Source organism: Ambystoma mexicanum, chromosome 6q (genome assembly GCF_040938575.1).
Source record: "Ambystoma mexicanum isolate Mex_15411 chromosome 6q, UKY_AmexF1_1, whole genome shotgun sequence".
Lineage (NCBI taxonomy): Eukaryota > Metazoa > Chordata > Amphibia > Caudata > Ambystomatidae > Ambystoma > Ambystoma mexicanum.
Genome location: NC_090937.1, coordinates 1,414,333,051 through 1,414,356,615, shown reverse-complemented (window position 1 = coordinate 1,414,356,615; position 23,565 = coordinate 1,414,333,051). Strand labels below are relative to the sequence as shown.

At 48.4% G+C, this 23,565-nt stretch overlaps 1 protein-coding gene across 5 annotated transcripts in view; it reads left to right on the top strand.

The window, feature by feature from the left end:
- The window catches only part of FAM193A (family with sequence similarity 193 member A), a 974,920-nt gene that overhangs the window by 571,307 nt on the left and 380,048 nt on the right, over nucleotides 1-23,565 (top strand). The gene's annotated exons all lie outside the window — the stretch shown is intronic.

Below are 23,565 nucleotides of genomic sequence, written 5' to 3'. Positions count from 1 at the left end.
CCTAAGCCCCGCCCCTGGCAGCCATCCTCAGATTTTTACCGCACGTTCAAGTGTTGGGAGTCCTCGTGCTATAGCTCTCGAGCTTTTACTGCGTTTTGCGCTTTTTTTCGAAGAGATTTCTCTCATTTTTTTGGTTTAATTGAGCCTCAAGCTCCACAGTTTCTACTACCGATCAACGGGGACCCGTTTCGGTTTCTTTTCTACCCCCTTCAAGGGTGAGGTTTTCGTTGAGTTACGCTTCTTGGAGGATTCCAGAAGTTTCTGAGGCCTACCTCGCGGACGAGAGGATCATGGCCCAGGAGAAGGGAAGCTCGACTCCCGGCAAACTGTTCAGGATCTGCCCTGGATGCAACCTACAGAATGTGTTCAAGGAGGACGAGCATTCAAAATGCCTATACTGCCTCCACGAAGACAAAACACACGTGGAGAAGGACTGTGCGTTTTGCATGAACATGTCAGATCAGACTATGAGGGATCGTCGGACCCGTCTCTACAACTGGCTGAAAGGCAAGAGCCCAGCAGGTGAGAAGTCTGAGCGGTCTTCTAAGACCTGTGAGGGTGCCCTGGCACCAGGGGGCCCAACAGAAGGCAAAGCACTGCAAGTCTGCAGGCACCATCCACCACGAGCCAACACTCTGGCTCGGGGAAGAGATCCGAAACCCCGGCTAAGCTTCTGGAGAAGCCCCGGTCTGAAAGGGGCCCTTAGGGGTCCCTCGCGATATGGAAACAAGGCAATAACCATACACGAAAGGATGCACCAGACACAAGGTTAAAATTCCCAATGCTAGGATTTATTGCAAGCAAAATAGTCCCAATTGGCCAACTGTGGTCTCACGCCCCACGACGTGTATTCTCTAGACATCGAGGGACGCAAGAGAGCGAATTACGTACATCAGTTACATATATACAAAATGCATATCATACAATCAGCTATGACATGTTTAACACCCCCCTTTTATTGAGTTTCTTTGAACTCGGGATGATGATGGACATTTCCGACGAGTATGACAATTCTATTCTAGTAACAATGTGCAATTTAGAAAGTGCGGAGGCATCTTCTAGTTGTTGAACAGAACACAGTGCTTCTGTTCTTGGAAGCCAGCTGCACACAGGGGAAGAGTCACATTCCGATCTTGCTATCTATGAGGTGCTATTCGTGTCCTGGGAGCTGACACGCTCTAAAGGGTTTTGTGAAGGGGGGCCGTAAGAAGAGCATAATTCAAGCCTTTAGCTGCTTTATTCTAACATATTCTACCACAGTACGAGACTGGCTGACAGTTGTGAAATGATTAAATGCCCTGCAGCTCTCCCTCAAGGCTACAGAGAGGGAGCGTGGGCATTCCTTTCTGGGCTGCTCATGAGGAGTTTCAACGAACTCCTCAGTCCCGCGGCCTTGCCCTTTCATATTCAGACAACAATGTTAACAGTTGAGCAGAGTAAGCAGAATTCGCAAGAATTGCAAGCTGCAAAGCAGTTTAGACATAAAGCAATGAGCAATGGTTAACAAGCATAATGGCGATTCTTGCTACGTTTAAAATGGCCGCTTGTTGGTCAAGAATAGCAGTCTGTATTTCTATAATTCTGTGCATAAGACGATTGGCCTTCGGCCATCAAGATACGTCTATTATCCAAATGAAGGGTATTCACTTTTCCAGATTGACAAACCCTCCTTTTGGCCGTATGCCAAACGTCTTATTCATTCATTGTATCCTCCTCTGATGAGGATAAGTCTGGGGTATCTATGTCTGAACTTTTCATGCTATCATAAGCATCATCTTCATCATTAATGTCTATAACCATGAATTGTTTCACTGTTTTTGTTTCATCAGTGTCTCTGTTATTTCGGCCATGTGTTTGTTTTCCTCTCGACATCATGTGCGTACATCCCTCAGCTATCTCAGTGCAAACTATTGGTAGGCATTGTATGCAACAGCAACATATTATGAATATACCAAGTACCACCACTAGTATCGAAATTAGCTTCCATCCCCAGGACCGCAATAGTGCCCAAAATCAGGATCCTATCCCCCAACCCCCTTCTTCAGTATAGAGTGTGGAACTTAGGACATGTAATTTCCGGATTGCTTTAAATATCGTAGGGGAGTAATCAACTATAAATACACAGCATGCAGTTTTTACAAGTTTGCAAACTCCCCCACGATCAACTAATATTATATCAAGAGCCATTCTGTTTTGTAGTGCCATTAGCCTAATTCCTTTTTCTTCCAACGTCATGTTGTATAAGATATCCGGTGTTGTATCTATTGTATTTTTTAGTATGCTGGACAGTTTCCTTATGTTATAAGAATTTTCTATTTGGGCCAAGAATGGTATAAACGATTTGGCTACATCCATTGCTATCATTCCATCTTCACTACTCCTTCGGGTTCTACCTTTTAATCGCCTCACTACCTCTGCAGTTTCTAAGAGGAACACTCCTGGGAATAGTAGACCCAAGTAATACGTACCTCCCCATTTTCTAGGTAACCATGGATATGCTCTTTCCCCACATACGAAATAAACAGGGTCTCCTACATATACTGGTTCAACTTCATATTTTAGGACCACTGTATTCGTGCACCCAGAGAACGTGCCTACTAAGTAGGCACCTTTTTTCTTCAGGCATAACGGGACAGTTCTTGGGCTGTAATTCACCGCATAGGAAGGTGGCAAAGCGTCTTTGTGCCATTCTTCTCTCATGCGGAACGTCATTACTGATGTTTTTTCTGGCGGGGACAATCTATCCTGCCTATATTGTTTTGTTATTTTTCGTGTACTCTTTGGCGTGGGTTTTGGGATTATTACACGTGTTTTATGGAATATGGAGCAGCCCACAGGTCGCATGATAATTTCCTCGAATTCATTCATATTTGTTTTATCTAATTGACCCGTACTGCTTCTGTTCCATTTCCCAAAAAACATTGCACCTAAAGATGCTCTGCATGCAGAACTTAATGGCAATGGTTGTACATACCATTCTATCCCCTTCCCACCATGCTGTGGTAAATGTGCACATACCCAGCAGTCTCTTTTCTTTAAAACTGCATGGGTCATATTCATAATAAGCAACAATGTGTTGTTGCCATACCCTTCTCTTTGTCTCTCTTCCATTGGAGATAATGTACCAGTGATCACATGAACCGGGCTCTCAGTAGTCGACACATTCATTTCTGATAAGAGTGTTATTAATGGGTGCTTTGACTCCATCCACCATAATACCATCGCTATTGTTACTGGTACTACAATACTTATGAAACACAGAACTAATGTCCACGTTAGTACATTATTCTTTTTACCAGGCCTTTTCCCTGAATTTACAGTCTCTATATCTATCATTTTCTCAGCAGCGGTGCAGGAGGAAGCTTGAACCGGTCTTGATTTGTTCTTCGTCATCCTTCTTCTTACTGGAAAAGTTTGTTGTGGATATCTCTCGTTGTTACACTTGCTCTGATGTCAAAAGTTCAATGAAAATGTCACAGTTCAATTCTGCCAGCCCTTTCACAGCCTAGATCACTTATCCACTCCGCGCAAGATTAGTTGTTCTTTCTCCCACTGCTCAGACGATTTCTGAACAGTTCTTTATTGACAGAGTACTATGTGCATCCAGCTTGTCCCGCTCTGGCTTAGGACACATGTACTTTATTATAAGCGCACCGAGGAGCCGTGAGTCTTGAATTGTCCGACTTGCACAACTCTCACACTTCTCTTCTGTACGCCCCTGGTTCCTTCTACGTCCGTGAGTGGAACCAAAGGCAAAAACACCAAGAATCAGTGGATCACTTTGCCCTCCGAGGCCTGAGGTTATACCGTTTCACTCCTGGTATAGTGTGATCTGTGAACAGTGCCGATGCACTTCCAGTGTCAGGCTCAGTGTCAGCCTGCGGCGCAATGACAGGTGACGTGGAGCGCCGCGGCAGTGATGCAGATTCTGTTACTGGCTCTGGCGTGGTTACAAGATGTGATGGGTGCCAAAGGGGTACACGCTCCGTTTTTGCAGCTGTTTGCAATGCTGATTCTGTGTTGTTCAACAATGATGTTGTTTCTGCTGGACAGCGTTGGGGCACTTTTCGCCCTTTCCCCTTAATGGCAGTCTCTTCAGGCTCTGGTTTCTGTTTCACTTCTTGCTCAGGCTTTGTTTCGAGTTTCACTTCTCGCTCAGGCTGGTGCTGTGTCCTTCGATTGGCAACAGTTTCTTTCGTTTTTGAGACCGTTTCCTTTCTCTGGTCGTCAGAAATTGTCAGCAGTCCTGGGAATCTTTTGGCATGTGTAGCATGGATCCATGCCTTGCGTCCGTCCACCCGTATGGCCGTCTGCGTCGCTAGCAACACTTGATAGGGGCCGCGCCACCTGGGTGCTAATGCTGTCTTCCGCTCAAAATTTTTCAACAGCACCCAGTCTCCTGGCTCCAGCGCATGCCCCGGTCCGGTGTATCGCACTGGTAACGCCTCCTGCATCTGCTGATGAATCAAACGCAACTACTGCATTAAAAGGCCACAGTATGTGCTTAACACAGGATGCTCGACCTCACATAATCTTTTGGGCTGCGGTGCGCACCATACATTTGCCGGTCTCCCCATGATAATTTCATAGGGAGAGAGCCCAGTTTTAGCCTGTACAGACGTGCGCATGCACAATAGCGCTAGGGGTAATGCATCCACCCAACTCAACTTGCTCCCAGCACAGATTTTAGCTATCTTTGACTTTAAGATACCGGTATGTCTCTCCAAGCCCGGCAGAACTGGGATGCCTGGAACTGTGGAATCGTTTCTCTATCTGTAGACCTGAACAGATCTGTAACACCACTGCGCCCACAAAATGCGGGCCATTGTCTGACCACAGGACACTGGCAGCCCGAACCGGGAGAAATACTCCTTCAACATTACTTTTCGCGTTGACATGGCAGTACAGTCTTTTAAAGGATATGCCTGCACCCACTTGCTAAATGCACAAATCACCACTAACACATATTTGTAGTTCTGGCACCTTTCCATTTCTATGAAATCAAAATGGATCACCTCGAATGGCATAGAGGGTGGGCCAAAACTACCTACTGGAGTCACGGTTCCCTTCCCTACATTGTGTTGCAGGCACGTAATACAATTCTGCACTAGCCTTTCTGCATTCTTTTTTATGTGCTCATTTTTCCATACTGTGGATAAATGCTGTACCATCTTCTTCGCGCAAATGTGGGTAGGGCTATGCGCCATTGTAACCATTGCGGTTACGTAACAATTTGGCAACATCCAGTTCTTGGTCTTTGTCCACCCAACATCCTTCCAAATCTAACTCCGCAGAGCCCTCAGCCCACCCCTGAATCTCTTCGGTCGTGGCCTCAGCCTGCATTTCTTTGACTGTGGCAACTCCATTCTCTATCATACAAGGTACTTCCCCTGTTTGTACTGTCATCTTATTATGTAGGTCAGTGGCAGTTTGTTTCGCAATCCTGTCTGCAAATGCGTTTCCCTCTCCCACTTTACATGTTACTTTTTTATGCGCCTCACATTTTACTATAGCTAGGCGCTTTGGAAACGTGTGTGCAGACAACAATCGTCCAATCAAAGGCCCATGCTGAATCCTGGCCCCATGTGATGTCAAGAAACCCCTCTCAGCCTAGAGTCGACCAAAGTTATGAACCACCCCGAACGCGTACTGACTGTCAGTATATATGTTTACATTCAAATTTTCAGAGAGTTCACAGGCTCGGGTCAGTGCTATTATTTCTGCGGCTTGTGCCGAATTGTAGGGGATTCTTCTGCTTTCTACAACACTCTCTAGGGTAGTAATTGCATATGCGGCAGTTGATGTGCCATCAGGTAATTTAAAACCAGAGCCATCGCAAAACTCCATCTGGCTCTTTCTGTGGGGTGTCGCTCAAATCAACTCTTCCCTTTGTCTCTTCTTCAGTGACCATTAAACAATCATGGGGTGGTGATTCGTTGTCACCAATTTCTGCTATGGGCAGTGGCATTAATTCTGCAGGATTCAATGCGCTACACCTCATAATTTGGATGTGGGGTGCAAACAAGATGAGCTCATATCTTGTTAGTCTAGCAGAGGTGAGATGTTGCGTCTGTGTTCTGTTTAATAGAACGTCTATGGCATGTGGCATCATCAGAATTAAAGTATGCCCCAATACCATTCCTTCCGTTTGTTTCACTGAAGCAGCAGCCGCTGCAACAGATCGCAAACATCGTGGTAGTGCGCGCGCTATAGGGTCCAGCGCGGAAGAATAATAGCCGCACGGCCTATTTCCTCCACCTTGTTCCTGTGTCAAAACCACCAATGCACATCCTTCACTTTCGCTCACAAATAGTCTAAATATTTTCTTGTAGTTTGGTGTGCCTAAAACTGGCGCGGAACACAATGCAACTTTCAATTGTTCAAACGCTTTCTGACATTCTTCATCCCACTGCAAAGGCAACACTTCACTCCTTTTTGAGTTTTTGGAATAGGCACACTATGAATACTTTCTATGCGTTCTTCTCCCTTCTTTCGAAAGTAGGTAACCCAAATAAGACACCTCCTTTTGATTATACTGGAATTTCTTCAAACTTGCCTTGTGACCATGGGTCGCTAGGTGTGTCAATAGTAATATAGTACTTTCTTTGCAGATCTCTTTTGTGTCAGCAGTCATCTATGTATCTATGTACTGCAAGAGTGCACAACCTGTTGGTAGTTCTAGCATATCTAGCTGTTCCTTTAGTGCCCTGCTGTAAATGCTCGGGCTTTCGGTGTATCCTTGTGGAATGCGTATGAATGTGAATGATCGACCTCCTAGAGTGAACGCGAACAGATATCTACTGCTTTTATCCACTGGAATGCTAAAGAACGCGTTCTTCAAATCAACTACACTAAAGTATTCTGCAGTGGCCGGTATCATTGTCAGTATTGTTGTGACATCTGGGACCAAAGGGAATTGTGGGTCTACCGCTTTGTTCAATGCGCGCAGATCAATTATGAAACGATATGGTACTTCATTGCCTCCTTTCTTGTAAACTGGAAGAATCGGGCTGTTGCACGTGCTACCTGCAATTTCTTCAACCACCCCCAATCTCACCAGGTCAGTAACAATACTCTTTAATCCCTTCTCACCTTCAACAGAAATGTTATACTGGGGAATTCGTGGTAATGTAACACCTTCTTTCAAAGTTATTTTTGCTGGCATTATTTTCAAGCATCCTACATCGTTATCATGCATTGCCCACAGACAGGTTGGTACTCTACTTAGCTCTTCTGGTAACGCTTCTGACATAAATTCTGTCACCGGTGCATCGTGAGGCCAAATCGTGAGGAACACCCAATCTTCCGTACAATGTATAACTGCCCCCAATTCTCTCAACAAATGTAATCCTAGCAAGTTCTCCCCACAATTTTCTGTCAGAAGAAATGGACACTGTTCCGTAAATGGTCCTATTGTAATTGGGACAGCTTCGGACACGGGGTTAATTACCGGTGTACCTGCGAACCCTACAGAAACATTCTTTTGCCCCGACAGTGGGATCTCCGGAACCAAGTGGTGGTCTATCGAACACTTTTGTGCACCTGTATCTACAAGGAAACAGTGCTCCTTATTCCTGACTCTCATTTCTATGTAGGGTCCTCTCTGATTCACGGGAATACACTGGTTCTGACCCCTGCCGTGGCCTGTCCTATTGCAAAAATAACACATCGTCTGATGTGTAGTCACCGCTGCTGCTATAATACGTGTTTGGCTGTGTATGAAAAATATTCCCATTTCCCCCTCGGTGTCCTCCACTGTGATCATTTCTCTGTTGGCCCTGCACGCCCTGATTTTGGTTCGGAACACTTTGGTTCAATGCCTGGTTCTGTTGAGCTTGGTTTTGACCATGGGATTGGTTTTGATTACCTCCATTGGTATATCCCTGCTGCTGCTGTATGCTATTTCTGCTTGGGCCATTTGACCCCTGATGTCCTCTAAGGCCTTCTCTGGCCAAACCCACCTCTATTCTGTAGGGGCCGGCATTGCGCTAGCCAGTGTCCTTCCTCTCTACAGTACGCACATTGATTTAATCCCAATGACACCCCGTGCATATTATTCAAATTTCCCCTGCCTTGTGCATTTCCTCTACCTCTATTGTATCCAATTACCTGCTGCAGTAACACCCCTACCATCGTTCGCATCGCTTCTTTTCTCATCTCCAATGGGTACCCATTACACATCTCACTTACTTCCTCCACTGACGTTCTTTTGTTCGATATTCAGCGCATTGTTTCCCCCTCCCATGCCTGCAATATTTGTTTATCACCTATTTGTCCCGGTGCCGGCAAATGCTTTGCACCACCTGGAAAAACTGTCGGCCACGATTCTTTCATATACAACCTCGACGCCTCCTTCCTACCTTTCTTAATACACTCATAACTATATTCAGGTGTAGCAAACATTTCAGCATATCTATCTTCCATTTCATTTTTCAGTTCAATGAGTTTGTACACATGTTCTCTTACATCTTCATCTCTTTGCTCACTGCGTGCTAACTTATTCAAATCTAACAATCGTTGTGGCGGTAAATTCCCAAGTAAATTTTTCCATTCTCCCATCAAAAATTCCCCCATGTATTCCAACACTACCTGTCTCTCGTTGCTTCTTCGGTATCCATATAATGAGGCCAATGCTGCTGTCTCATCATTTCCTTCTATGTACATTTCTGCCTCTTGCTGTAATTCAACCTTTCTTTCTTTGCTGATCGCGCTGCGAGTTACCCGTCCAAATCCTGTTCCTTCAGCCCCGCCTCTCGCCTCCCCGGTCTCAATTTCGACTTCGGGAGGGGCGGATGGTGCTGAATCTGTCTCTGTAGCGGGAGGTGCGGATGGGACAAGTGACACAGGTGGCATCTGTGAAGGGCCTTGCTGGGTGCTAGGATTTTGCGCGTGTGTGGTCTGCGTTTGTGGGAGGGCTCGAGCTGTGGGTGGGGCGTGGGTTAATGCTTGCGTGAGGGGGAAGTGCTTGGGCTGCGGGAGGGGGTATGAGAGCTACTGGTTGGGCCTGCGCAGTCACTACTGGCGTGTTTGGTTTCGATCCTGGTTTTGGGCCTCGACCCGTATGGGTTAACAAATGTTCCATTAATTTGTCTGCTATGTGTAGTTCCCGCTGTGGGTATACTCCTTCTATGTTCATTTGCTCACGTCTCCCTTCCCGTCTTAGACTTGCCGTCCACTCCTCCTCCCCTACGCGCATGCTTCTCTCTACTCCTAAGTCGGAACATTGCTTCCCTCCTCCACTCTTTGATAGTCTCAAAAGCTGCGGGTCGCGCTTTTTCCCTTAACACCCTTTCTAGGTTATCTATCCTCGCAATCTCAAAGCTACCATTAATCGGCCACTGATGGTCCTATTGCTTTCTAGTTTGCCTATGCCAAATTTCACAAAATATTATCGCACCCACACCATATTTTGCAGACATGTCATAAGCCGGCGTTCCCCCAGGCGGTGCACTTTGGCCATTTTCCAAGGACTGTCTACCGCAGCGGAAAAGCTCCGCTAAAGTGGACAGTACTCAGGCATGTTTTTAACCTTCCCCTTGGTTAACCAACCTTACTCTGGATGTTTGAATTTGCAAAATCAACACTCTACCAATAATCAGGGTTTCGTTTGAATCGGGGAATGACTCGCCTGATAAAACAAGTCGCCTGTGTCCTGACGCAACCCCTCCCAACGTAGTGTCTGCGCTTCTCTGGCTTCTGCCTCGTTTCGGGACCCTCGCCTCCTTTGCCCTCTGGCCCGGTACGTCGATCAGGGATCAGATGTGAGCAGATCTGCGAAGGAATCTCTCCTCACTTCTACAGGGCGCCCGTACACCTCTTGATCCTGGCTCGATCGGCCCGTCCTCGCCGTTCTTCTGCCTCTACTCCGTTACAATGTCTACGAAGGGGCAAGTGGGGGAGGGTGCCATCTTGAAAGGGGCCCTTAGGGGTCCCTAGCGATATGGAAACAAGGCAATAACCATACACGAAAGGATGCGCCAGACACAAGGTTAAAATTCCCAATGCTAGGGTTTATTGCAAGCAAAATAGTCCCAATTGGCCAACTGTGGTCTCACGCCCCGCGACGTGTATTCTCTAGACCGCGAGGGACGCAATAGAGCGAATTACGTACATCAGTTACATATATACAAAATGCATATCATACAATCAGCTATGACATGTTTAACACCCCCCTTCTATTGAGTTTCTTTGAACTCTGGATGATGATGATGGACATTTTCGACGAGTATGACAATTGACACTTTCGATGTCTATTCTAGTAACAATGTGCAATTTAGAAAGTGCCGAGGCATCTTCTAGTTGTTGAACAGAACACGGTGCTTCTGTTCTTGGAAGCAAGCTGCACACGGGGGAAGAGTCACATTCCGAGCTTGCTATCTATGATGTGCTATTCGTGTCCTGGGAGCCGACACGCTCTAAAGGGTTTTGTGAAGGGGGGCCGTAAGAAGAGCATAATTCAAGCCTTTAGCTGCTTTATTCTAACATATTCTACCACAGTACGAGACTGGCTGACAGCTGTGAAATGATTAAATGCCCTGCAGCGCTCCCTCAAGGCTACAGAGAGGGAGCGTGGGCATTCCTTTCTGGGCGGCTCATGAGGAGTTTCAACGAACTCCTCAGTCCCGCGGCCTTGCCCTTTCATATTCAGACAACAATGTTAACAGTTGAGCAGAGTAAGCAGAATTCGCAAGAATTGCAAGCTGCAAAGCAGTTTAGACATAAAGCAATGAGCAATGGTTAACAAGCATAATGGCGATTCTTGCTACGTTTAAAATGGCCGCTTGTTGGTCAAGAATAGCAGTCTGTATTTCTATAATTCTGTGCATAAGACGGTTGGCCTTCGGCCATCAAGATACGTCTATTATCCAAATGAAGGGTATTCACTTTTCCAGATTGACAGGTCGATCTCGAAGGATCCGACCGAAGGGGAGCGAGGCGGTGACCCTCCCCCTAAGGTGAAGGCCTCAAACGTGCCCAAGGTGGTGAAGGCCTTGATCCCGGCCAAGGCCTCGGTTGAGGGAGTCGCTGCGGCCCTGGCGAAGCCTGTGGAGGCTACCCCAGTGGAGGCGACCTCAGGGCCCAGAGTTTCCCTGGCCTCCGCTGAGGGAATCCTCTTTTAAGCCCATCAAGAAGACCCCCGTGAAGACCCCGGTGGAAAAAGAGGGGGGGCGGTGGCCGTTACGGACACAGACACAACCTCTGAGGAGGAACTGACCGAGAATTTGGAAGAGGCCCGGTCCCATGGGAGGAATCCCAACGAGGGGGACGACGAGAGCAAGGGTGGTGACGACGAGGTTCCCATGTAGGAGGAGCAACCGTTGCGCCCGTCGCAGCCCGAGCCGCAGGACAACTCGGGGGCCATTTTGACGGCAATCGAAGCCTTATGCACAGAGATAAGGACGAGACTGCCCCTACCACCTACGGACGACCAAACTGAACCGGGTCCGTCGGGAAGCCCTCCAAACAAGAGGAGGAGAATTCATCCAGCGCGCTTTCAGCCCTAACGGCCTTTTCAGCCTTTGTCGCCTTTCCCGGTCCCGAGGGATGACACGGGAACAGACACGGCCACGACGGGGACGGATGACGACGACTGCGTTGACTACGGGACTGACCTCCCGTCTCCGATTCCTCGGGCGTACCCTCCGGATGAAATTGGCTCCTTCCACGCCATGATTGCCAGGGCGTCGGAGCTTTTTCAGCTCTGCCCCGAAGAGAAGGAAGGCTTCCTCTACCAACAGCGCGAGGCCAAAAGGAAGACGGTCCTTGCGGTGCCGTTGCTGGATGACATCTTGGACGAGGGACTTGTCCTCCTGAAGAACCCGTCCACGACGCCTGCCAAGAGGGACTGGTATGAGAAGAAGTACTGGGTCCCCGATGCCGCCCCGTTGTGCCTTAGGGCACAGGCAACCCCGGATTCGGTCGTCTCAGCAGTGGCCAAGAAGAAAGCGGGGGGGGGGCATCGGCTTCATCTTCAACTTCCCCACCGGACGGCGGGAGAAAGAAACTGGATGCCATGGGACGACGAGTCATCTCGTCGGCTGCGATGACGATCAAGGCTGCCAACGCCCTACCGATTGTGGCCCGCTACGACAGGGAATTGTGGTACAAGATCGCCCCCCCTGTTGGATTTCCTACCGGACGACCAGAGGGCAGAGGCCCTGGCGATCCTACAGGAAGGTGAGGTGGCGTCTGACCACGCCATAACGGTAGCCACGGACATTGCCGACACCGGTTTCTGCCAGTTAGACAACAGCATTTGCCTTAGACGACGGGGGTGGCTCAAGGCGACGGATTTCCGCCAAGACGTACAGGCCAAGGTTTTCGTCATGCACTTCGACAGGAACAATCTGTTTGGAAAAATAGTGGGTGAGTCACTGTAGGCCATCAAGACAGACGGCTCGGGCCTTGGGAGTTCTGCAGCAACGGCGGCTGCCGTTTCGGAACTCCGGAGGCAAGCAAGATGCCTCCAAAGGATTCGGCGGCGGCTCCTCGACCTACCGTCAGGCGGCCTGCTCCTCGTCGCAAGAAGCTTACAGGGGACGAGGCAAGTCGGGTGGATCTCGCCGTCGTTGCCAGGGAGCCAAGGCGGCAAGGCTACTTCCAAGCAAGACTGAACCGACCATTGCGTCGGGCCCCCAACGAAGCACCCCGGTGGGAGGCTGGCTGCCGAAGTTCGTCAGCGTGTGGGAGTCCATCTCCACCGACCGTTTGGTGATGGATGCCCTGGCCCACAGGCACACTCTGGAGTTTCTCAAGAAGTGCCCCCGAATTCCTCCCGTGGCCAGGAAGGAAAACCACGTCCCTCAACTGCTGTTAGAGGTAAGGGCGATGCTCTAGAAAGGAGCCATCGAGCTCATCCCAAAGAGGCTCCGGGGCTCCGGAGTTTACTCCAGATACTTCCTCGTCAGAAAGAAGCCAGGAGGATGACGTCCCATCCTGGACCTGCGTCGACTAAACAGATACATCAAGGCACAGAAGTTCTAGATGGTCACCCTCCAGCACGTGCTGAGCCAGCTGGAGGAAGGCGACTTCCTATCGTCGTCGGATTTGGAGGATGCGTACTTTCACATCCCCATACTAAAAGGACACCGAAAGTTTCTCAGGTTCGTGGTCCAGGGACAGCACTACCAGTTCAAGGCCCTCCCATTCGGATTGAAGTCGGCACCCAGGGTATTCACCAAGTGCCTAGCACCGGTGGCAGCGCGGCTGTGCCTGCAGGGGATCCACGTCTACCCCTACCTGGACGATTGGCTCATCCGAGCAAGAACAAGGGAACTCAGCGTTGAACACACAGCGAAGACCGTCCGGCTGCTCACGGACCTGGGATTTTCCATCAACTTCCCCAAATCCCACCTGGCTCCGTCGCAGGTCACACTGTTTCTGGGAGCCAAGCTCAATACAGTAGCGCGATTGGCCTCGCCGTCGGAGGAAAGGACGAAGGCCATCCTGGGCAAAGTGCACTGTCTGCTGGCCACGGACGTGGCCAGGGTGAGGTCCATCAAGTCCCTCCTTGGGATGATGTCCTTGTGCATCTACCTGGTGCACCTGTGCAGGCTTCGGATGCGCCCTCTACAGGAGTTCCTCGACGCCCGTTGGATGCAAGCGACGGGCAGCTTTGAGGACAAGATCTCGCTCAACGAGGTTTTCCGCCAAGCAATTCGGTGGTGGGGCACCCGCGCGCATCTCTCGGTGGGCACAGACTTTCAGACCCCAGCACACCAGGTGACGGTGATGACGGATGCCTCACTGGAGGGGTGGGGAGCGCACACCGGAGATCTTCACGTAAGAGGCCTCTGGCTCCCAGAGGAGAGGAAGCTCCACATCAACATACTGGAGCTCCGAGCAGTGTTCTGGGCCCTCACGTCGTTTCTCCTGTCCCTCAAGGGCAAGGTGGTGAGGATCTTCACCGACAACACCACCACGATGTTCTACATTCGGAAGCAGGGAGGAACAAGATCCTCGGCCCTGTCCAAGGAAGCCCAGGATCTGTGGCACTGGGCCGTTGCCCAGGGGATGTTTCTGGTACCCTGGCAGGGACAAACCACACAATCGCTGACTCGCTCAGCAGGGAGCTGCGCTCGTGCCACGAGTATGAGCTGCGTCAGGATCAAGTGGATCGACTCTTTCAACGATGGGGCAAACCCCAGATCGACCTGTTCGCGACGGCGATGAACACCAAGTGCCAGAGGTTCCCCAGCTGAGGAGCATTGGCGATTCTTTCTCGTTCCCCTGGGATGGCCTGTTCCTGTATGCGGTGCCGTTGCTACTGCGACTCGTCAACCAGCTCAAGAGGCCCCGGTGCAGGATGATCCTCGTCGCACCGGCGTGGCCGAGGCAGATCTGGTTCCCGGACCTTCTGGACTTGGCAGCGTCCCCACCAGTCAAACTGTCGACGGACGCAGATCTTCTCTCCAGAGAAGGAGACGCCATCCTTCATCACGACCCGGAGTCGCTGAACTTGCAGGCCTGGCTCCTGCAGCACTAGAGTTTGGAGGGTACGATATCCCGGCGGACTGCAGAGAGGTTCATGCAAAGGCCAGGGCGTCCTCAACTCTCGTGCTACGGACACAAGTGGAAGAGGTTCTCTGTCTGGTGCCGTGCACAGATTAACCCTCTACGTATTACGGCCCCTCAAGTGCTACTGTACTTACTGTCTCTGGCCAAAGCTGGACTAGCTCATGCTTCCATCAAGATACATCTGGCAGCGATTTCCCGATACACCAGAACTGCAGGGCGGTCATCCCTGTGGTCTCATCGCCTGGTGAGGGACTTTATGAAAGGACTGTCCCGATCGTTCCCGCCGGTGAAGGCGCCAGCCCCGGCATGGGAGATCAACGTGGTGCTGACCAGGCTCATGGGCCCGCCAATCGAGCCTTTGCATTCGGCTCCGTTGAAGTTCCTGTCGTGGAAAACGGCGTTCCTTGTGGCCATCACCTCCGCACTACGCGTGGGAGAGATTCCGGCCCTATCCTGCAAGTCTCCATACTTGACTTTTCACGAGACGAGGGTGGTGCTGAGGACGCACTCCTCCTTTATGGCCAAGGTGCCGTTGGACTTCCATCTCAACGAGCCCTTGGTGTTACCAGTTTTCTTCCCGTCCCTTTGTCGCCGGCCGAGAGGACTTTACACTCGCTGGATGTAGCTAGAGCGCTGAAGTTCTACGTGGACCGAACAGAGTTTTCGGAAGACATCACAGCTGGTTGTGAACTTTGGACCTGTGAACCAAGGGAAGGCTTTCTTGAAGGCTTCCATTTCCAGATGGCTCTCCTGCTGCATCATGCACTCACCGGTTGGCAAACTGACCGTTGCCCGGCCGTCCGAGAGCCCATTCGACCAGAGCGATCGCTTCTACCACAGCGTTCTTGTCTGGTGTACCCCTGCTGGACATCTGCAGGGCTGCTACGTGGAGGTTGACGCACACCTTCTACTGCATTGACCGGGATTCCAGGGAGGAGTCCAGAGTCGGCCAGGCAGTGCTGCGCAACCTGTTCGCCTGAAGGTGGGCCTGGTGAGGCGGTAAGAGTTGCTTAATGTTGAGTCCATGTAATGCTTAATGTTGAGCCTTTGCCACCTCCTGTGGTTGCATGTGTGTACTGCTATGTATTACATTCATGAGCATGTGAATCCATGCCAGACCCCATGCTGGAGAAGGAACAAGTTACATACCTGTAACTGTCGTTCTCCAGCATGGGTCTGGCATGGATTCACATGCGAACCCTCAGTCCTACCCCTCTGCGGCTCTTCACTTGATCATACTGCCACTTCACGTGCTACCAAATCTGAGGATGGCTGCCAGGGGCGGGGCTTAGGGAGAGGGCAGTCCATGGCTGCGGGCAGTAAGACCTAGAGACCAGTGATTGGTTACTACTAAAAGACAGATCAGAAACAAAACTGATACTGGTTTTTTCTTTACCAAGGATTCCCAGCCTGATGACGGGGAATATTCATGAGCATGTGAATCCATGCCAGACCCATGCTGGAGAACAGCAGTTACAGGTAAGTAACTTGTTCCGTATCCTCCATATTGGGATACTCAGGCCCTGCCATTGGGATCAGTTGATTCCTGATGGGAAACAAGATGGTCCCCATGGCCTCTTGCTTGCTATTGCCTGTTACCTTGTTTTCCCAAAGTCTTGGGAAGCTCTAACTCTGTCCCTTCCTCCTGACCGGCTGTTGGGTGGAAGTTCCATATATGGTGTTGTTGTCAAGTCCAGGCCAGACTGGCTGGAGCCTTCCCAGTGACTGTAGGTTGTGGGTACACCTTGTGGGTGGGACCTGGGTGAATGGAGTGTGTGACGAATACGCATTCTCTGTTGTGGGTGTCTAGTATCTGGTGTTTGACACAATGACTGGAACAGCTCTGCCCGAAACTGGTATGAATGCAGTGTGGAGTGTTGAATGGCTGGGTACTTGTCCCAATACACATAACTTGTTGTGAGTGTCTGGAGAGGAGTGAATGGCCTGAATGCACTATGCACCTGATTGTATGCTTGCCTGCATGAATGACCTTCTGACCGATTGGTTGCCTGAGTGTGACCCAGCAGAATGAATGGGAGACCAACTAGTATATCTGTGGGCCTCTCACTGCTAGAATTCATGTTCAGAAGCTGAAGTCCACTACGACGTGTAACTGGAGTAACTGAAGCTTGACCTTGAAGCCTTGCTGGACGAGAAGAATTGCTGTTGCTCTCCTTCACAATCTGAAAGCTGCTGTGCCTCCAAGGACTGACCCAGAGAGGACCTGGTAAGGCGCCCTCTTACCGAGTTACGAGGGACCATCGTGCACCAGGTGATCTTTGCCAAAGCTCCCTGGTAGACAGACCTTCGACAGGCTGCCGATCCGAGACGGGGACTGCTGCGGAATCCCAAGGAGAAGTGCCCAAACTGTTGTCCGCCACTGTCAACGACCGCTGTCGCCGACAGTAGCCGCTGTGCTCCCGTTTGCCTAAGAACTTCAATTGATCCAAGGACTCTCTTGTCTGCTGGAGAAGGCCTGACCGTCGACGCGCCGAGGAGCATCCGCCGGTGGGTTTCCCGCCACCCAAAGACCACAGACGCCGACGATTCGACGCCCTTACTGGGCCACAGTTCTTCACTCTTTGCGGTCCAGAACTATTGACACCGAGGTGCCCCGCACCCCTCTTCCTATCAGGACGTTTACTCTTCCCCGTCCACGAGCACCGCTAGGAACAAAGCTGCCACTTCACCGTCGTAGCTCACCCTGTTCTCCGTTGGGCGTTCGACCCGTGACTCCTGCCTTAAAGCGAGGGCACTCAAGAAGGGCCGTCGATTCCCTGCCGAGGAACGCTACAACGCTAGGTACTTTGGGGTTGCAGAGCTATTGGGAAGTCTGTTGTGAAATATATGGACTGGGCTTGTATCTTTTTTCTACAGGTTGCCCAGGTGGGGGGCGGGGGGGAATCTCCATACAGAGCTGTGTTTAACGGTAGCGACCAGTATTCTTCCAATTGTTCAACCGTCTTGCTTTCCTTCCTCTCTCTACTGCTGGTTTCCTCTTTATTGATCGGTGTGAGATTTTGACAGTATAGTTGATGCACTTGAATGAGATCTGATAATATTTGTGGTACCACTGTAGAACTGTATATATTTACCATTGTTGATTTTCTGAGCACAAAGTGAGTCATTGTGATAGTGTACATAACCTTGAATATTAATTATATAAAGACTGTGTTTTAACCGATAGTGTGCGGACATTCCTTTGTGGGTGCTTGGGGACTACACTGTACTTAAGAACCAGCTGCATCACCACCTGAGAAGCTAGGCCTTGATTGCTTGACCACGTACCAATAGAGAATGTTGGCTGGGGTCCTCTGTGCCTCTCCTCTACCATATAGAGAACGGAAGTACAGACACCCCCTCTAGTCTTTACAGTGAGAAGTATGGTTTTTACACAGAGATTCAGTGACAAGTATTAAAATACACTCTTACACTTAAGGTTCCTTGATTAAACAATTATTAATTTATTTAAAATTCAGTTATATAAGCCTTCAGAAGGGAGCAAAATATGTAACACTTTAAAATATACTTCAAAACACACTCTGTTTCTCTAATCAGATGATACCCATTGGAGATGGCACACAGACACCTCCTACACCATCAGGTGACTTAAATAGCTACGACACTGTGGTCATTGATTTATCACTGGTACATTTAGAGCAATACCAAGTTTGGTGCAAAGGTTAGATATGGGAATAAAACAAAGTTTAACAAATAATTCATAAACTGGTAAGTACTCTTTGACCCCTCCAATGCAAAGTAAATTAACTCTTTCCTGGGGGAATAAGTCGGCATAAGTCAGAGGAAAGAAGAGTCTCTCAGGGAGCCAGGCCAACCAATGTTAGTTGAGCGAAATCTAGGGGAGCTGGAGATCTTTTTGCAGGTATGCATGTCTTGCACAATGTTTTTAGAAATGTTTGTAGAGATGAAATCGCTGAAGGGCCACAAACTGGGAGGCTTGTTAGGGGCAAAGCTGCAAGCAACTCTGTAAGGGCAACCAAGACAAGTCCCAACTGAGAACAAGTAAGGCTACACAACAAGAGGTAAGTCCTCTTAACTTTACAGTACCTTTGGTTAGAAGAAATGGTTCCAGCTGGCTTCTGTTCCTGTATAGCTCTGCAGATCCTGGTGTTCCTGGGCCTCAGTCGTGGGGACAAGAGGGAGGACTTCTGGGTCTTCTGCACTACAACTTGAAGGTCGGCGGCAGCAATGGGCAAACTTCAATTCAGCTGCACTTCACGGTTTCAGCTCCTCGCGTCTATAGCAAATAGCACCACTGCAGTCTCTCAGATATCACTCTGGACTACCCTTGCATCTGGGGTCCAGCACTCTGTTGAGGTGGCTCAGGCTAGGTCAGTCCTGCTTCAAGGGAGTCCGGAGGATCTTCCTGGAGCTTGGTTCTGACTTAAAAGCGATGCACTCAGTCTGGTGTTCCTCTCCCTGGCACTTCGGTTCCTGCAGCAGCAATGGAAGTACAGCCAGCTCTGAGAGGATGTCCAGACGAGTTCACTTTGGGGTTGACTGGTCCCACCAACCCAAGGGGAGAAGTCGTCCGTTGCAGGGCTTCTCTAGTTGAGGCGAATTTGGAGCTTCAACGCAGCAGCAGGGCTTCACCGGGCAAACCAGTGCTCCAGGAGTTGCAGCAGGAGTCTCTTCCAAGTTCATCTTCTGATTCCTTCGTCTGGTGGTGGACTCTGCCTTCCAAGCCAAAAGCCTCGCCTTTTATTCAGGTTTCTCCCATTCATTCGCAGCCTAGCCGTCACTCACACAGGGTGGCTGTCCTCCAAGGACAGCCAGCTGGCCAATCACCTATGGGTGCATTCCTGTAACCAAGGGGATTAAGCACAGGGAGTTTCGGGCACCTCCCTCACTTCCTGCCCCCTGCCAGACACGCTGGAGCCACAGGCGGGCTTCACCAGTGAATCCCGCCAAAGGCAAAACGAACAAAGGGACCAAACCTGGTATGGCGCGCAGAGTAAATCTCAAGAAGGACCCTTCCAACAAGAAATGGCTAGGGCCATTTTGACAAAATGGGTACTCATGGGTGCCTTGCTGCAGCTGCGAATGCAGCATGCGGTAAAAAACCAGAATGGTAGTAAAAACAAAGCCACTGCCACCAGCCATTAATTGTAGAAAGGGGGTAACATAAACATTTTGAAACTAGACAAAGGGGATACTAAGTATCCCCTCCAGCACCCTATGGTAAAATGGTGTGTGCTGGGACTAGAAAGTTACAAAATGTAATTCAAGTCAATTTCACAAAACAGTAGTTTCACCAAGAGAAGGTATTTAAACCTTTGGGAAATCTAAGACTTCCCTGTGCTCCTGCACTGAAGGTGCTGTGTGTCACAATGTAAAGATTATGCCTATGGGGTTTGCCAGACTCCAAAGTAAAAGAAACCGTCCAAATCACAGAACAATACATGAGTGGGGAAAAAGGTCTCTCTCTCCAGGCTAGAAATTAAAAGTCCTAAAGTCCAGCAAAAGTGCTGGTTTTCTCTAAGGTAGAAGGGAAATGGCACATTTCTGAGAATTCTCCCTAACAGCAGGGTAGCTCGCGAGAGAGCTGATCATTCCACTGGGCAGTCGAGGGACACTTCCGTAGGCTCTGGGCTGGATCCTCAAAGGTGTTGAGACTAGTTGGTCCCACAAGTCCAAGGGCTGAACCACCACTCGGGATTTTCGGAGATCAGACAGAGGAGCAGGGCTTCACCAGGCCAGACACAGGAGGGGAATGATGTGCCACTTCAGGAGTCCTCTTCGGAAACATCAACTGGCTGCTCTTCGAGGGATTCTTTGCGCCAACATAGATCTAAATAGCTTCAGAAGTCCTCTTTGCCAAAATCCGAGCTGGGAGCAAGTCCAAGCCCACCAATGGTAAGGATCTTCACCATTCAAACAGCTAGTAGGTGTACAATCAGCACCCAGCCCCCTTCCTAGGCCACTCACACACCCAAAGGGTTAATAGCCCGTGAAAACATGTAAAAACAGGAGGATAGCCACAACAATTTAAAAGAACCCCAAGTGGATTCAAACCAAGAAGGGGGTTGCTGTGTAAATAAGAAATTAATCTGCAAAGAAAGAATCTTGGGCAAACTTAAATAATGGCAATTTTTGTCATGAATATATTTTGTAACAAAAACAATTTGGTAAAATACAGACAATCAATACAGTGAGAAACTATCAACTCACAAATTCTATAGTGAAATAAATCAAGAAATCTGAGTAAGAGGTTACTCAACCAGTCTAACCTGTCATCTGTAATCCTGAAGGGTATACAAAAAGTCAAACTAAGGAACACACCACCACATGAAAAAAAGCGGAAGAAAAAATGTATCCCAAAATTGCTACCACAACCATGGATAGTGAAATGTATACAGTAGTGTAAAACAGTTCCTGCAGACCAAAAAGATCATGAGCCTGAGATTGCAAAAACATGCCAGTCCCTCCGAAATGCAAAACACATTAACATGGGATACATTTCATTCAAAGCAGGGTAGAAAAGTCTTTACCATATTACTTGGTCCCTATCACCTAGCAAAAAATGCAACAGCAGCTAGTTCAACTGATGACCAAAAAGTACATAACAGAAAATATAGAGCCAACTCGAGTTTCAGTGAAAATGGCCCCTATGAGTTGTATTGCCACGCCTTCTTCAGGGCAAAAAGGCATGATCTTGTGGCAGTGGAGTTGTAGTGCTGCGTGGTTGAAAAGTTATCGTCCAGTAAGAGTATGTCGGCATTCAACCCGACAGCCACCAAATCAAGTTTCAGCTGTATATGGATAGTATGGGCACACTTGCATTCAAAGAGCAGAGCAGTTATAACCGCATTCCTGCTGTCAGATAGAAAGGCTCCTCTCAGACAGCGTGTCAAGAACGAAAACAAACATTTGCAGCAGCTTTCCCAGACAAGTGCATGACCTTATAAGGACTTTCCTGACCTGAGAACGCAGGAAGGCCAAAGTACAATATGGCCAAAGAACAAGTGAAAATCTCATGGCCTGGCCATTTTAGGGCACAAGCTACGTTTAGTAGCCATGCGCGCTAAACGTTTAAACGTGCCTGTGCACACCAAAAATAATGCTAAAACAGTAAAATGGAACTGCTGCCCCCACCTTGTCTTCAAGCACATATAAAAGAAACCAAAAATCCTGTGCGTAAAAAGCTAGGGTAATAGAAAAGTATCCCCATTGTACTGCACTGTTTGCAATTGTAAAAATAAAAGAATTCAAAAGGCAAACTAAGTTTCACAGTACTGATATACTGAAGGACTGATCAGTTTCCACATCATAACTGAGCCAAAGGCAAGAGAAGTGAAGCTGCAGGCTTTACTTCCCTTCAAAAAGTCAGGACAGGGTTAAAAAGCAACCAAAAAGACTGGGGTTCCATAGGAAACTATGGAGGTGAAGTTGCAAAAAGAAAATGTTTCTACCATCTTTATGCTAGACATTCTTGCGAGCAGATGAGCGCCTTGCTTGCTGAGGAGAAAATAGTGTTCCTACAAATACGAACCAGCACAGACCACAAAAGGGTCTGAAATAGATGTGAAATAAATGGATCTTTAAGAGTATCTTATAAAAATCTGATGCACACAGATGAGCAGGTCCCTGTTGAAGATTTTCTAGATAAGTTGACCTTTGCATGGAACATATACAGCAATCAGGGAAAACTCTATAACCTCTTGAAATAGGGCAATTCCATTTGTGAAGAGCCAATACACTCCGGTGTTCTTTTTATTTAGATGTTAACTAAAAGTGCATGATGGGCTCAATGACACATATGTGCTGTGCAGTAGTCTTCTGATTCTCTTCTGGATGTCAACTCAGGAGTTCATTTCCCAACTATTGAAACATCTCTTATATTCCAGACCAGCCAGCCACTGCATAAACTGCTTTTAGAGGAGAACGCGTGCCTAAAAGTTTATTTCATGGGACTATGCAAGAAGTGTACCAAGATGGCCATGTAGGTAGGATACTAAAAATGTGTCCCAATATTTAATGGCACTGCTGTCCTTGTTTACTTCAACAATGTATGTGAACATTCCAGAGCAAGCTGTTGCAAGAGCTGCCCTCTGATTCATTGCTACACCTGTGAGTAATGCCCAGGGGAGCCTTTTATCTTTAAATCCCAATGCATTGAAACAAATAACCAGGGTTGGACTGGGACAAGAAACAGGCTCGGTCACCCAAAAAAAAGTGGCCCACTCCTTGCCTCATGACCCTTGACCCTCTGACATCACTGGAAGTGATGTCATTTGAACCCACCCCAAAGTAACATCCCGGGAAGCGATGAAACATGACCTTTCACCCCTTGACAAAATAGGAAGTTGTTGTTCCTAAGTACACTAAATTACTGTGAATCCAAGCAGACATCCAAAGCCAAATGATAATGTTATTGTATAGCGCTTAAGCTCTCTTTTTTATAGAACAAATATGTATACAATATCACCCAACCTGTGTTGGTACTCATTTATCAACCTAAGAAGGATGAAAGGCTTATTGAAGAAAAAGATGAAATTAAAAAAAATATCTATATATTTTATTTACATTTCTTTTCTCTTCCAAACCGGCCCAGGCATGGCCAGAAACCGGCCCCACCCCCCAGGGATGATTTTGGCCCAGCCACGGTCCGAAAGGCAGAAGGGCCAATCCGACCCTACAAATAACCAACCAACACATATTTTGTTGTCCATGTCAGGAGGTTGAAGTATCCCCTATCCTTAATAATGGAAAATAAGCAGTGTTAGGTTTGTAAGTGGCACAATAAGCATAATGCTGCCATTATATTACATGTGCATGTTATCTATACCCAAATCATAGGTAACCCCAGAAATGTAGATAGAGAATAGCCATCCTCTGAATGAACTAATTTTTCTCTCCAAAGATTTGACTATATGTTGTGCAGTCTTGACTGGCTCTGGTTGCCAGTTACTGCCACACAAACGCATTACTTAAAAAAATAAAAAAAAATCTAATATGTGCATCTTACGGAATCCCCATGTCATGTGCAGCAAGTTGTTGTTTATAGACTGTTTTGATCAACTGTAA